Below are 15,272 nucleotides of genomic sequence, written 5' to 3' on the forward strand. Positions count from 1 at the left end.
AACATGAGTTAGAGAGGGTTCAACAATATATATACTAGGAGGGTTTAATTGGATTTGAGCTAAATTCATATGTCATATGGGCTAAAATGAGTTAGATACTTAGGTTCATTTGTTTTTCCTGCGGGTATTTCTTACCCACGGGTAGGCGGGTATGGGTAGTATAAACCCACACCCGTACCCGCCATACCCAATGGGTATAGGATTTTGTCCAATAATATACCCACGGGTAGAAAAATCATTTCATACCCGCCTTCTTATCGGGTAAAACCCGTCGGGTACTCGGATTTCGGGTACCCATTGCCATCCCTAGTTCCAACTATCATTCTGTCAACGCCGGCTTCTTGGTTTCTTCCGATTTGCATTGCATGGGCCGTGCTAAACTGCTGATTGCTGAAGTCTTAGTCTTCCCCCGAGGAAGGGGGTGGGTGGGTGGCGACGTCGGCAGTTTGGGGTTAGCAATGGGAAGTACCTTCGATCGAATTCAGGTCATTCACGTCAATGGAACCTCGCTCGAGCTTTGATAATTGAGGAGGAAGGGGATTTTTTTTTCTGCAGAGTTGCTGCTAAGTTTTTTTTTTTTGGCTTTATAGGAACGTAGTATAGAGCTGTATATTATTGTCAAGAATGGCGCAGTGGTTCAAAGAGGCTAGGACTGAAACATGGCCAATTACCAGATGAAGTCCTTTATTGTGCAGTGTCTTGCTCTACCTTTGTTGTGTTTAAACTGACGCTGAATTGTTTAGTGCGATCTACTTTTGTTGAACCAGCTGATAGAAGTATGAAGAAAACCCGATTATAGTATGCTTAATTAGGCAGCAACGAGATCTCAGCTAGTTTCGGAATGAAGGACTAAGACGGGACCAGAAATGGGGAGTGAATGGGAGCCCTTTAAAAAAATATCCTCGATGAGAACAAGACCTATGTTTCAAATTTATTCAATACGTCTCTCTCTTCTAACCGCTAAGGTGACACAAGCCAACTCATGACGAGCTCACTCTAGGAACGATTAGGCAAAATTTGACGCAAAGCAGAAGTACGTAAAAAGTAATTTGCTCAAACAAATCACAACACAAAGCGGAAGCGCCGAATTTCCAAAACGCTGAAAAAGCTTTTCCACTTAGCCAAATATGCAACGATTTAACAATGATTAGCAAAACTCAAAATCAAGCGATTGCAAAAGCTTATCCAAAGAGCCGATTACAAGTCTCACTAAAAAGACTAGCAAAGATCAGCGATAACAAAGCTAGTTATTAACAAGAGCTAACACAGCACGCAAAGGACTAATTAATTTGAGCTAATGAGGCAAGAAAGCAACGTAGCGATAAAAGACATTGCATCCGTTAACAATCTAATCTAAGCAGTATATCAGCAATTAAATGACGAGTGCACTAAGCTTCTTATCTTTAATCCAATAGCAGCCTACAACCGGCCCATGGGCCACAATTTGTTCCGTGCATTAGGCAGAATTTAACACGAAAGCAACACCGTCGGCGAGAAACAATCAAGTGGACAGAGAAGCTAGCGTAGCCATTCTTGTTCTCCCTTTCTGGTTCGTTCTTTCTGACGCCTTTCTTCAATTCTTCCATTAATTCATCAAAGTGTATATATGTGCGCCTTTCAACAATTTGAAATGATTAATGAACATTTTTTATAATCTAATTCAACATTTCATATAACCTAGTTCAACATTTTATATGAAAATGTTGAAAGCAACATACTAAAATGTTGAACTAGTTGATCTCAAATGTTAATTTTTAAAGCATAATAAAAATATATTTATATCGGATCTCATTATGTTGGATTAATTCTTAACAACACCGTATTTTAAACGGATTGAAAATTGAGTTCATCGTTTATGAGAAAAATGCATTTCAAGTTTTTAAATTCAAAAGCCACGTATGCCTGTCTAGCTAGCTTCCTCAACACACCAACTCTGCGCTCTCTCCGTCGCTCACGTGGGGACCAGATGCTGCGCTCTCTCTATCGCTCGGGTGGGAACATGTGCTTAGATCGTACGGTGAAAAAGATTTCCACGGATCTCAAATATTAGAAGGTGCATAAGTATTTTTTTCTGGAAAATATATAGGATTCCTGAGCTACGGGGGCAGACTTGTTGCCGTGGCCTACCCCGCCTGGGCAGCTTGCAGTGCAGCTCCGCTCCTCCTGGTGGGCCGCGCGTCACGTTCCCCGCCTGGGCCACTTGGCAGCGTGGCGTTGGGCCGCTCGCCCAGCCTGCCTGTGCACGAGCCACGGGTCGCTGGCTGGGGCCGCCGGCCTGCGTGCGCCCCGCACGTGCGCCTCGCGTGCGCTAGCTAGCGCTTGTAGGCCGCCGCCGCCGGCGGTTCTCCGTGCGTGCTGGCCGCCGCCGCCGGCGCTGCAGCGAGCCGCTGCAAGCCACGCCGCGCACGCTCACCATGCGCGCTCGAGCGCGCCGTCCCAGAGACTTCCTGCACAGGAACAAAGGAAGACCGAGGGGAAAAGGAAGGAACAAAACCAAAATTTCGAACCTAAATTACTGTTTCAAACACTTAACCAATCCAAATGAAATTGCGGCCATAGATGCCCCATCAAAAAAATTTAATAGATTCAAGAAGAGGATTACAGAAAGAACAAGTAACCATCATGAATCAGGCGAAAAATCAAAGTCCCTCTAAGAACATGATTTGAGGAAAACTTCAAATCCGAGACAAAACTATGAGTGATTTGATGGGGATCACATTAAGAATGTTCACAAGGATTCTAGCAACAAAAGCCCCCAACAAATTTCATGAGATTTAAAGCTAAACACGAAGAACGAAAATTTACCTGAAATTCATTCGAAAATGGAGAAAAAAAAAACGCTCGGGAGCCAATCTTAAGCACACACAAAACTAAGAAGACAGAAAAATCAAATCAAAGATCCACTCTTGCTCTCTCAAATTCTAGCTCTAACACAAAAGGGAGGACCTTCAAAATGAGAGACGCCCAAGAGGTTTGCTCAGAGTGAGTTCTCTCAACCAGCCCACTCTCTCTATATAGACGTACTAGCTAAAGATCAAAACACCATCCATTAAGCATACAACCCAAATACCTCTCAGGAGTAAAACCGTCCAACTTTTTCTCAGAGCCTCGAGTAGACACGCCGCCTTTACGAATTCGTTTTGCCTCGACGCAAGCTTCACGATAACGCCACGTGCCCTCCACAACTGCCATCCGACCTCACCGGATGCGCCCCGGTTAATTTGAGGTCTAAATCGACAAATCTGCATCTGCCCGGTTTTGAGGTCCAAACCGATAAACCTGCCACCTCCAATGTCGACGCGTGTTCGACCACCCGCCAAGTGCCACGACTCCTTCGAAACCTTTCGCGCTCCCGCCGCAGCCTACTCGAACTTGCCATCGCCTTCTTCCCTGACTTGGCCGACGTCGTCTTTATCACGCTCATGTACTCTTACTCTTTCACGCACCACGTCACTCGTGACTCCTTCCGGACTCCTTGGGTCCCTCAGTCCAAGCCTACTCACGTTCATCCTTCACTGCCCTTGGTCCATCGGCATGAACCTTTCGCTTAACCTTCACCTCATGCCGTTGATCGCCACATCGCATTCTACGCCTGCACATCACGAGCTAAGAGATATATCAAATCTACATAATGTTGTCAATCACTCATCATCCTAGAGGTGACCACCATTAGTCCTCACAGAAAACAACGGTTTTCTGTTCAACTGCAAGTCTGCAACACATAAGCCAGGTGAGATAATCTCATCTCGTCAACTAACTTAAGCATCCATGGATGGGAAGAACTGCAATACTTTGTTACCAACAGGTTATACCCTAGTTGGACAGAGGACAGCCGTATTTTTCTGTGATAAAACATCAGTGCCTCTGCCCTCTAGGTTCCAAGATGGACTGTCAGGATCAAAGTATGCTCAGCAGCAGAAGCTCGCTAGAACAGCAGCCTAGATGCTTCAGGGTGGCTTGTATGCTTGAATTCCCGGGGTGTGCGCATCATTATTATTGGTACTCAAGATGACGTTTTGATTTGCACGGTTTCACCTCTACAACGAAGCTGTCGCAACCTTTTGTAATCCATGGCGAAGTATTTTGTGATCCCGGGTCGAGCAGCCATGCCCGGCGGACAGCCCGAGGTCAAGCAAGCACGCGGTTGCTCGCTCGGATCAGCAATGTCTGCCTCCGTCCTCCTTCCCGAAATACTAATATTTTTGCTTGCTCGCTCGGACCATTGCACTTGCACGCATTCATCTGGTTGCAGTTGCATTGCATGGCCGGCTGATTTCCTGTTCTGTGAGCTACTGAATGATATGAGCAGTTGAGCACATTGTGCTTGTCGGGACCGATTGCGAGTATTCCCCGGTTCGATTATACTAATCCCTATTTTTATGCTATAGTATATGTCAAAAAAATCCTGCGAATGATCTGCAACTTGGAGGCTCGACTTCGCCAAGTTGATTTCTTAATTACTGTCGTATTCCTAGGCCGCGGAGGTCGCCGGCGACGTGAACACGAGGAAATCAGTAGAGCAGAGCACGGGATACTTGGGGAAGGGGAAGGACCCAGACCCCGGTCTCGTCTTCTCTTAATTCTCAGCGAATCCAAAATCTCCTTGACTTGTACACGGCATGAGTAGATATACTCAGAGGCCAGACACTGGCCGGTGGCCCGCCACACACCCATGTTTACAACTCATGCTTTGCTTAGCTGGATGGTTCACGCGTCTCTTCCACCGTGTCCGCCGCATCGCGCAATGACACTTCCCCCCGCCAGAGGTGCTGCTTGTCCACAAGCAGGAGATGCCGGAAATCGCTGACGGAGCACATGAAAGTCTTCCCAAGTTGCCGAATCGACAGGCAGATGAGACCACTTGACACGCACCTGAGGAATTGCAGCATTTCCCTTCTTGACCAAGCGACCTTCAAGAATCTTCTCTGGTTGGAGTGTGCCCGTGTCGAGGTGGACAATCTTGGTAACATCTGAGTAAACTGGAGAATAGTTAGCAGTAAATGGTTTCAACTGTGAGACATGAAAGACATCATGGATTTTTGAATCCACAGGTAATGCTAAACGATAAGCCACAGTGCCGATCTTCTCAGTAACAGCATAGGGTCCAAAGTATTTGAAGGCCAGCTTAGGGAACGGACGATTAGCCACTGACGTCTGAGCATAGGGCTGGAGTTTCAACAGCACTTGTTCACCGACTTGATACTGACGTTCAACTCGGTTTCTGTCAGCATAAGTCTTCATGCGGTGTTGAGCCTTGGCCAAATGTTCCTTCAACCTAAGTAGATGGTCTGCACGATTTGTGATCAACTCAGCAACTTGAGGAGAAGCGTCTGAAGCTTCAGGTGGGATAGTAGGCATAGCCGGTTCATGACCGTAGAGTGCCTTGAATGGTGAACAACCAATAGCAGAGTGATACGAGGAGTTATACCATAGTTCTGCTAAAGGTAGCCAAGTTTTCCATTGTTTAGGTTGATCATATACTGCACAGCGTAGAAACATTTCGAGGCACTGATTCACCCGCTCCGTTTGCCCGTCAGTTTGTGGGTGATAAGCTGTACTCATCAACAACTGAGTCCCATGCAACTTGAACAGTTCCCGCCAGAATGAACTCAAGAAGATCTTATCACGATCACTGACAATGGTAGTAGGAAACCCATGTAATCGGATGACTTGATCGAGCAGCAACTTGGCAACAGACTAGGCAGTATAGGGATGTTTGAGCGGTAAGAAGTGAGCATACTTGGTCAGTCGATCTACCACCACTAAGATGGCTAAATAACCTTCCATAACAGGTAGGCCTTCCACGAAGTCCATAGACCAATCCTGCCAAGCACCACCAGGTATTGGAAGTGGTTGAAGTAAACCTGCTGGGTGCTCATTTGTGTGCTAAGCATGTTGGCATATCTCACATTGTTGAACAAAGCTCTCCACAGCCTGTTTCAGCCCTTTCCAGTAGAAGAGACCCTTAACTCGATGATATGTGGCAGTAATCCCAGAATGTCCTCCAATAGGGCTAGCATAAAAAGCTACAATGATCTTAGTTTGCAGGGCAGAATTATTCCCAATCCACAATTTACCTTTGAATCGAATCAGGCCATTATGCAATGAGTATCCCGAGGAATCAGGACTGTGAATAGCAAGCTGGGTGAGTAGTTGTTGAGCCATGTTGTCTGTTCTGTATGAATTGGAGACTTCCTGGAGCCATACTGGTTGAGCCATTGACACAGCCTGAAGTGCCATGAGGTGACCTACACGAGAAAGAGCATCAGCCACTACATTATCCTTGCCCTGTCGATACACCACTTTGAACTGAAGTCCCATCAACCGAGTCATAGCTTTACGCTGCATGTCAGAATGGAGATTCTGCTCAGTAAGATAGGCTAAACTTTTGTGATCACTCCGGATGAGAAACTCTTGTAGCTGCAAGTATGGACGCCAACGTTCCACAGCCATGATTAGAGCCAAAAACTCTTTCTCATAAATGGACAAGTGTTTGTGGGCAGGCCCTAAAGCTTTACTGAGGAACGCTAAAGGCTGGCCATGCTGGATGAGAACAGCTCCAATACCATCATCACAAGCATCGGTTTCAACAATGAAAGGAGTGGTGAAATCAGGCAAACCCAGCACTGGAGTAGTTACCATGGCCTCCTTGAGTTTGACAAAAGCTTGCTGAGCTGCAGAAGTCCACACAAATTGTTTGCACTTCAGCAAATTGGTAAGTGGCTTTGCTAGCAGACCATAATGCTTGACAAAACGTCTGTAGTAACCTGTCAAGCCTAAAAATCCCCTGAGCTCTGTAAAATTGGTTGGTGTTGGCCAGTTGCACATAGCACTGGTTTTGGAAGGATCTGTAGCCACCCCATCAGCAGAAATAATGTGGCCCAAATACTCTAGTGTATGCTGAGCAAAGGAGCATTTGCTAGCTTTCAGGTATAGCTGATTGTCCTTTAGTATGTCAAAGACTTGAGTCAGATGATCCAGATGAGACTCCAATGAAGGGCTATAAATGAGAATGTCATCCAAGAACACTAAAATAAACTTTCTCAGAAAAGGACCCAGAATATCATTCATGAGGCACTGAAAAGTAGCTGGAGCATTAGTGAGCCCAAAAGGCATCACTCTAAACTGATAATGGCCATGATGGGTTTTAAAAGCTGTTTTATATTCATCATTTGGCACCATCCTAATCTGATGATAACCTGCCCTCATATCCAACTTTGTAAAATACTTGGCACCAAATAGTTCCTCCAAGATTTCCTCTATGATAGGCATAGGAAATCTGTTCTTGATAGTGAGATCATTGAGTCTTCGATAATCCACACAAAATCTCCAGCTGCCATCCTTCTTTTGTACCAAAAGCACAGAAGAGGCAAAAGGGCTAGAACTGTGAGTGATCAGACCAGCTGCCAATAACTCCTTCACTTGCTTCTCAATTTCAGACTTGTGTGTGGGAGAGTACCTGTAAGGCCTAGCATTGACAGGTACAGCCTCAGGGAGTAATGGAATGGCATGATCATGAACTCTGGAAGGAGGAAGAGTAGTGGGAACATGAAACAAATCTGAATAGGTGGCCAGTAATGACTGTACAGCAGGAGGAATCTCTGTAGGTGTGACAGAATCTGAGGCTTCCACCATGGCAAAAACCCAAACATCATTGCCCTTGCAGCATTTGACCAATTTGTCTGCAAACAATGGAGACAGTTGTAAAGGTGGGGACTGCATTCCCTGAATAGTAACTAGTGTATCTCCCTGCTGAAACTGAATTTGCTTGTTAGTCCAATCACAGGTCATTGGGCTGTGCAATTTAAGCCAATCATATCCCAGTATCCCATCATACACATCCAAATCTAGGACTCTCATATCAGTAGAGATTGTGTGGCCCTGGCACCACCAAGACAAGGAAGGAACCAGTCGATCTGAGATAAGAACCTCCCCATTGGGCAATCGGACTTGTTGTGGATTGGTGGGAATAGTGGATAGCCCAATTTTGTGCACAAATGCAGAGCTGACAAAGCTGTTGGAACTACCACTATCCAGCAACAATAGAAACACTTTGTTCTGAACTCGTCCACGAATTTGTATGCATTCAGAACCGACTGCAGAAGAAAGAGCATTCAGTGATAACTGACCGAATTCCTGCTGCAAAGAATCTTCAACAGCTAGTTGGTGCAATATTTCATCAGTTAACTGAACATCCAGATCATTCACCACCAAAGCATTGAGCTGAGACTTGGGTCGTTTGGGACATTTGTCTGCATGGCCTGGTTCAAACTTTTCAGTACAATAGAAACATAGTCCATGTGCCTTTCTATAGTCCCTTTCCTGTCTTTCTATCCACAACGCAGAGGTCTGCAAGTGTTGTTTGCCATCAGACTTCCCACCAAAATTCTGAGGTTTGCCCTGATACACTAATATCTGTGCTTTATATTTGCCTCTGTCAATCATTTTTTGTTGGATCTTAGCCAGTAGAATGGCCTTGTTAACTTTATCAGGCAGCTGAAGCTGCACAGCAGATTGAATATCCTCTCTCAACCCTTTGATGAATTGAGCCACAAAAAATAATTCACCATAACTAGAATTATGCATGGAGACTTGGAACTGCAAAGACTCAAACTCAGTAACATATTCTTCCACCGTGCCCCTTTGTTTTAGCATCAACAACTCATCTAGGGCGGCTCTATAATCATCTGAACCGAACTGATCTTCGACTGCCTGTACAAACTGTAACCAAGTACCAACCCCCCCTGTTGTAGCTTGTACATTTGAAACCACTGGGCCGCATTATCATCCAGATGTAACGAAGCAGTCGTGACCCACATATACTCAGGAACATTGCAAATATGAAAATAATCCATGCACTTATCACGCCAGATTTTAGGATGACGGCCATCAAAACGCGGAAACGAGAGCTTAGGGATGTAATTACGATTCCCCCCCGACTGATCATGATTCAGACGGCCAAAATGAAACTGGGTGCGCTGGTGATTGTTCTCACCTAAAGGACCCTGCTGCGAAGAAGGAGGTTGCCTCGCCGAATCGGAACCCACGAAATCTGAAGTCAACTTAGCAAAAGCCTGGCTTGCAGCGTCCACCTTGTGCGTGAGAACCTCTTGTGCTTGTGCATACCCCTGCAACACTTCGATGTGCTGACCCAACTGAGCACGAATCTGCTGCTGGTCACGACCGATGTCGGTGACGCGCGCGAAGAGAAGATCCAAGCTCTCCATAACCTGATCCCAGTGAGTGTCCTCAGCCAGGATGTGCTCCTCCATCCGACCGAGGATGATTTGGGTCTGCACGGAGGGCTTAGGGGGAGACGTGGTGACCGCATCGGAAACAAAGCTACCACAACTCGAATTGAGGCACCTCAACGAGGCTCGAGCAGGGTTGCTAAGCCACCGGAGTACAACAATCACGCCACGGAACCCACGCACAACACCGAATCGTTCGATGCCGCGCCCGTGATGTAGACCACACAGTCCCGCCGCCTCGGTAGATCGATTCCACTACAGACCTAAGCGGCGCGGAAATTTGGGTGGTCGACGGCGCCGGAACGGCTAACCGGCGATTTGCGGTGGCCGCTAGCGACGGTCGTCGGAGAGCGGGGCGGAGGACGCCGGAATCGCGTGATTCACGGTGGAGCAGGTCGAGCGCCGAGGGAATGGGCTGACCAGAACAGAATCGATCGGTAGAGCGGTAGCGGCGGCGAGGAAACGCCCGAATCTGATACCAACTGTCGTATCCCTAGGCCGCGGCGGTCGCCGGCGACGTGAACACGAGGAAATCGGTAGAGCAGAGCAGGGGATACTTGGGGAAGGGGAAGGACCCTGACCCCCGGTCTCGTCTTCTCTTAATTCTCAGCGGATCCAAAATCTCCTTGACTTGTACACGGCATGATTAGATATACTCAGAGGCCAGATACTTGCCGGTGGCCCGCCACACACCCATGTTTACAACTCATGCTTTGCTTAGCTGGATGGTTCACACGTCTCTTCCACCGTGTCCGCCGCATCGCGCGTGACATATTAGTATCGCCCGCTGCTCATGCTGCGGCTGGGAAAGGTGCGGATATGACAACCAGATGATGCCGCGAAGTCCACCCCGGCCCCTTCTGCGTTTGGGATCGATCAGGATACAAGAAACTGAAGTCATGACTGATTGAGATGGCCAAATTAATTTTTGCTCTGTGCTTCGATTACCTGCATTATCCTCTGTTTCCTGTAAGTAAATCCAGCAGCTGAATCAGTACATCTGGTTCCCAGTATTCAACGAGGATGAGGGTGCCCAATGTACTGTCTCTCTTTGGTGATAGAGATGTGCAGTTATCACTACGTGTCTTAGAGCATGTTTTATAATACCGCCTACTTGCAGACGTATGGATCGCCAGGTCATCCGAGCTCCCGAGCTGGTGGGTGGCGGGCCTCTCGATTCTTTAAGGCTCTGCGCTGCTTAGCTAGGATGTGGAGCAATGGGAGTGGGCATGCGGAGAAGCATAGAGCATTTCGCCCACCGTCAGTCGGTGTCTTAGAACTCGCCGGCTTTCTTCTCTCTCCTATTTCCTCTCTCTTCCACGTCGGATGCAACCCGTTCCCCGCCGGCTATAATACATGCTCTTGCTTGTGGAAACCACGGTCAATTAGAAGACCTGACCAATGGAGTACGGAAGCGTAAATGTCACTGTTATCGTGTCGGGCTGGTCCTGCAAAAGTTTTTTGCAAGTTGCCATGGATACTCCGGCAGCTTAAAGAGTTGACCTTGCTGTTGCAGCGCGTTAGTGCTGGTTGGAGACTGAATCGCAGATGCAGCGCGTTAGTGCAGATATTTGCTAGTCAAGAAAGAGAGGATCTTGAATTCTTGATAGCGAGCCTGACCTGTTGCCGGCCTCCCTGTTTCCTGAGAACGCTAATGTTCAGACCTAGCAGAAGCAGCTATCGCAGGCGTACTGGCTTTTCTAGGTAGTAGATAGTAGGTGTTCAGACTTGATGGAAGCGCTCAAGCAGCGACCCTGAAGTGTTGAGTACATCAGCAAGTACAGCACGTTCCGCTCCTGCCAGTTTGCCACAATACCACCGCTTCTAACTTTCCACAAGTTTTTTTTTAACTAACTTAGCCAAGTGGAAAGCCCAGAGGCCAGAGTAAGCCCCAATTTGCGGTTCTGGATCTGTGGGCTGTGGCCTGGATTAGGCCCACATTGAGATTCTGTTAATTCGGGCTTTTTTTCATCTTTATATTTAAAAAAAATAAAATTTCAAAAATATATGCGGAATAGGGAAATTTTCAAAAATGGGTGCCTGTCGCCTGCCTAATGGGTGACAGGGGTGCCTGTCGCCCATTAGGGGTGCGACAGGACCTAAATGTAAAAAAAATTACATTTAAGTCTTGTCGCCTAGGGCGCATTAAATAGTGAATTTGTAAAATCGATATAAAATCGTAAAAAAATCAGAAAAATACAAACTCAACTGTTCTGGATTCTATGAAACAAGATCTACAACTTTTATTACATAAAGTTTTAAAATAGAGCAATATACATTGATCAAATGAAAACTTTATGTAACAAAAGTTGTAGATCTTATTTCATAGAATCCAGAACAGTTGAGTTTGTATTTTTCCGATTTTTATACGATTTTATATCGATTTTACAAGTTCACTGTTTAATACGTCCTGGGCGCCAGGACCTAAATGTAAAAAAATTTTACATTTAGGTCCTGTCGCCAACTGGATGGGCGACAGCCTCCTGTCACCCATTAGGGGGCGACAGGCACTCATTTTTGAAAATTTCCCTATTCGGCATATATTTTTGAAATTTTGTTTTTTAAATATAAAAATGAAAAAAAGGCTGTTAATTCATTCTCTAGCCCATCTGATATTGCCTTGCCTCTTGGACTCAGTAAAAGTCATATTTACCTCCCTGGACTAAGAGTCGAGTTTACGTTTCACCTTAAACTCGAAAACTGAGTATTTTACCTCCTCGAACTTGCGAAACCGGACATATGACCTCCCTGGGTGTTTTTTCTTAGTGGTTTTCCTCTTTTTCTTTTATGTTTGTTTTGGATGAATATTTGAAAAATTATAGTGAATCATAGAATAGAAAATTAAGTTTTTTTGGATTCCACAAGAGTAGATCTATGCATTTAACATATTGTATGATATCATTAGCAAAAATTATATTTTTAATTTTAAATATACAATTTTATGTAATTGATTCATATCTACATTTTTCTTGGTCAAACTATGGTGAAACTTTTATAGTGGTCTAATAATTAAATGATCAAGCTGTACTGTGACACATTTATCGAATTTCTCATAAATTTATCATATTTATCACTTTTCTTTTGAACAAAATTTAGGAAAAGAAATCCCTCGAACTGTACACAAAATAATCTAGATTATCTCCAAACAATCTTATGGGAAAAATAAGACATCACAATACATAGAAATGAGAAGATATATGGACTACGAGGAAAAGGGTGGGCACAGATCTAACATTATTAGAAATCTATTGACAAAGGTTTGTCACTAGCAATAAATGTGATTATTGATTTTCTCTGGGTTTTTCCACTACTATAAAAAATGGTTTATCGCGATCTTTTAAACACCTCCGAGGTGGGCAGAAACTTCAACCGCCTCGATTAATGGTATCGATTAACCGAGGCATTCATTTTTTATTAACCGAGGTGGTTAAAAAAACACCTCTCAAAATAGATTAACTGAGAAGGACATACATAAAATTACCGCCTCGGTTAATATAGATTAACCGAGGTGGTTGTGACAAACCAAACGCCTCGATTAATCGACTAACTGAGGCGGGCACCTGTAACACCCCTGTGTTAATCGTCTCGCTAATCATGAGTTAACTCACTAATCGTGGACTCAAATTCGTCGTTAACGCTAATCGCGTTCGCTTAGTAAACATCTAATTAGCCGTGTTCGATCTTGTTTTTGTCCTTGATCTGAGCTCCAAATCAACTTCCGCCCAAAACAAAAGTTGTAGATTTTCTTTTCCTCTACAACTTTTATTTTGGCCAAATTTCATGTTCTCATATGGAATTTGGAGTTTCAGCTAGTCAATTTCGAGTAAAAATCATTCAAACGAAGAAGCAGTGTCTCCACTGTGCTCGTCACTGTGAGCTCGATGCCCATACCGCCGCTGTGCTCACCGGCGAGCGTGTACACGCGTCGGCAATTGCGCCTGAGCGCCGCTCTTCTCCTCTCGCGCACACCTCGAAGCTTCCTGTCCCGTTCCGCTCATCCCTTCTCCTTCCTCGGAGCTAGGTCGAGCTCGAGCGAGCAGAACCGAGTTCGAGCCGTCATCGTTCGATGCACCGGCCAAAGCTCACCGCTCCACCTCGATTCTTCGCGCTCCAACCCACTGCACCTCGCCCCTAACCCACTCCATCCCTCCACGAACGCGGCCGTGCCCTAACCCGGCCGAAGTCAAGTCCAGACGCCGTCCGCCATTGCTTTCCTCGTCAAGCTCCGCCCCGAGCTTCGCCCCTCACGTCGACGACCCCCTTCCGGCCTTCCTCTGCGCAAAATCGATCCACGGTGAGCTCGGCCGCAACCCTATCTCACTCCCTGACCTTTTCCCCGCCCAAATCCGGCGCTGCCGCCGCCGGTTCGCCTTCGCGCCGCCGCGGAACGCACCGCCCGCCGCCCACGCACGTCGCCGGCTCCCCCTGCTCCAGCCCGTGCGCCGCCTCCGCGCGCCCTAGGGCCGCCTGGGCTCCCTGGTGCTCGCGCCGCCCGCTCCCGCCGCTGCCTTGCGCTGCTGTGGCCGGAACACCGCCGCCGACGCCGCGCCGCCGCCCCAAACCGCGTGCGCCGCCGCCGACGCCCATGCGCCCGCGCCCCTGTTCCGCGCCCGCGCCCCGACCCCGCCCCGTGTGCGCCGCCTGTCGCCCCGCACCTCCGGCCGCCCCAGGCCACGGCTCGGCCAGCAGCGCCGCCGACGGGGAGCGCCGCCGCGGCTGCCTGGCCGTGGTCCCGCCCGTGCGGGCAAAAGCAGAGGAGGGGGAGGCTGCTGGGCCGGCGCATACTGCCAAGTGGGGCTCGGCTGTCAGCGCCCCCCCCCCTTTTTATCTTTTGTGTGTTCTTTTATTTATTCCGGCTGTAAATTCATACTTGCCTAGAAATTCATAGAAAAATGCGAAAAATGCCAAACAAATTTTGTTAGGTTTCTAAAATCATGATCTTCAGAGGAAAAATGCTTAAGCATGCATTTTGTCAATGTTACCCCTATTAATATTTTGTTTTGTGCTTGAGCTAGTTTAATTATTACCACTTATTTCTGTTGCTCTAAAAATTATGAAAAATTCGCAGTGGCTTACTCATTTCATGTTTAGCCCACTGTAAAAGTTTCATGACCTGTTGCTATGCACTTTTGTGTAGATCTAATCATGTTTAGTTTACCTTGCTAGGGTTGTTTAATACTTTGTTAGCAGCAATAATTGTTGGAAAAATTTGTGAGGCATGCTTTACTACTTTCTCGATACGCTGATTAATTGTGTTGTTAGATCATGTATGCAAGTTAGGGTTTTGCTTATAGTTTGCCCCTAGCCATGCTCTTTCCTTTATTTAATTGTTGTTAGTTATTATTTCATGTATGTGTAACCTTAGCAAAGCAAGCCTCTGTTTTAATCCATGCTGCTCTAAGCAAAGTTAGTAGTTGTTTTTGGAAGGAAACACTTCAGGCTAAATTGTGTTGATCTTTTTATCGCTTTAGGTGCTCATGCATTGCACCGTATCCTAACTGTTGCATGGCATATTTTATTCGTGCAGACGCCGCAAACGAAGTCGCCCACGAGTTGATCGTTGAGCCGGTCCAGGAGCCGCGAGCAGGAGAGCAGCAGGAAGACGCCGTTGAGCCCGCTCCAGAGGTTTTCGTTAACCCCGCTGACCTGCAAGGCAAGCCCCGGAGCATAACCATAATTTAAATTATTCAATGTTTATTTAAGTATTGTGCATTTATGTTCTAGGAGTTGAATGGAACCATAGTATGCATGTTTTCCCTAGGTACCGTGGGCCTTTACTAGTATGCAGGTGTCGATAGAAATGCTCTGCTAAATAGGATTGTCGGTAGAAGTCGAGTGATTACTGTCACTCGCGAGTTTAGGATCTTGATCCCCTTAGCCTTGGCTTTGAAATGTTTTGTTGAGTAAAGAGAATTGGAGACCGGGCGGAAATGAGTTGGATTAATGGTATGGAATGGGTGCAAAGAAATCCCCGCCTGTGTCGATTGAGGACCGTTCCGTTATTGGCAGTGTTGACTGAGT

The sequence above is a fragment of the Panicum virgatum genome, chromosome 7K, assembly GCF_016808335.1.
Source record: "Panicum virgatum strain AP13 chromosome 7K, P.virgatum_v5, whole genome shotgun sequence".
Taxonomy (NCBI): domain Eukaryota; kingdom Viridiplantae; phylum Streptophyta; class Magnoliopsida; order Poales; family Poaceae; genus Panicum; species Panicum virgatum.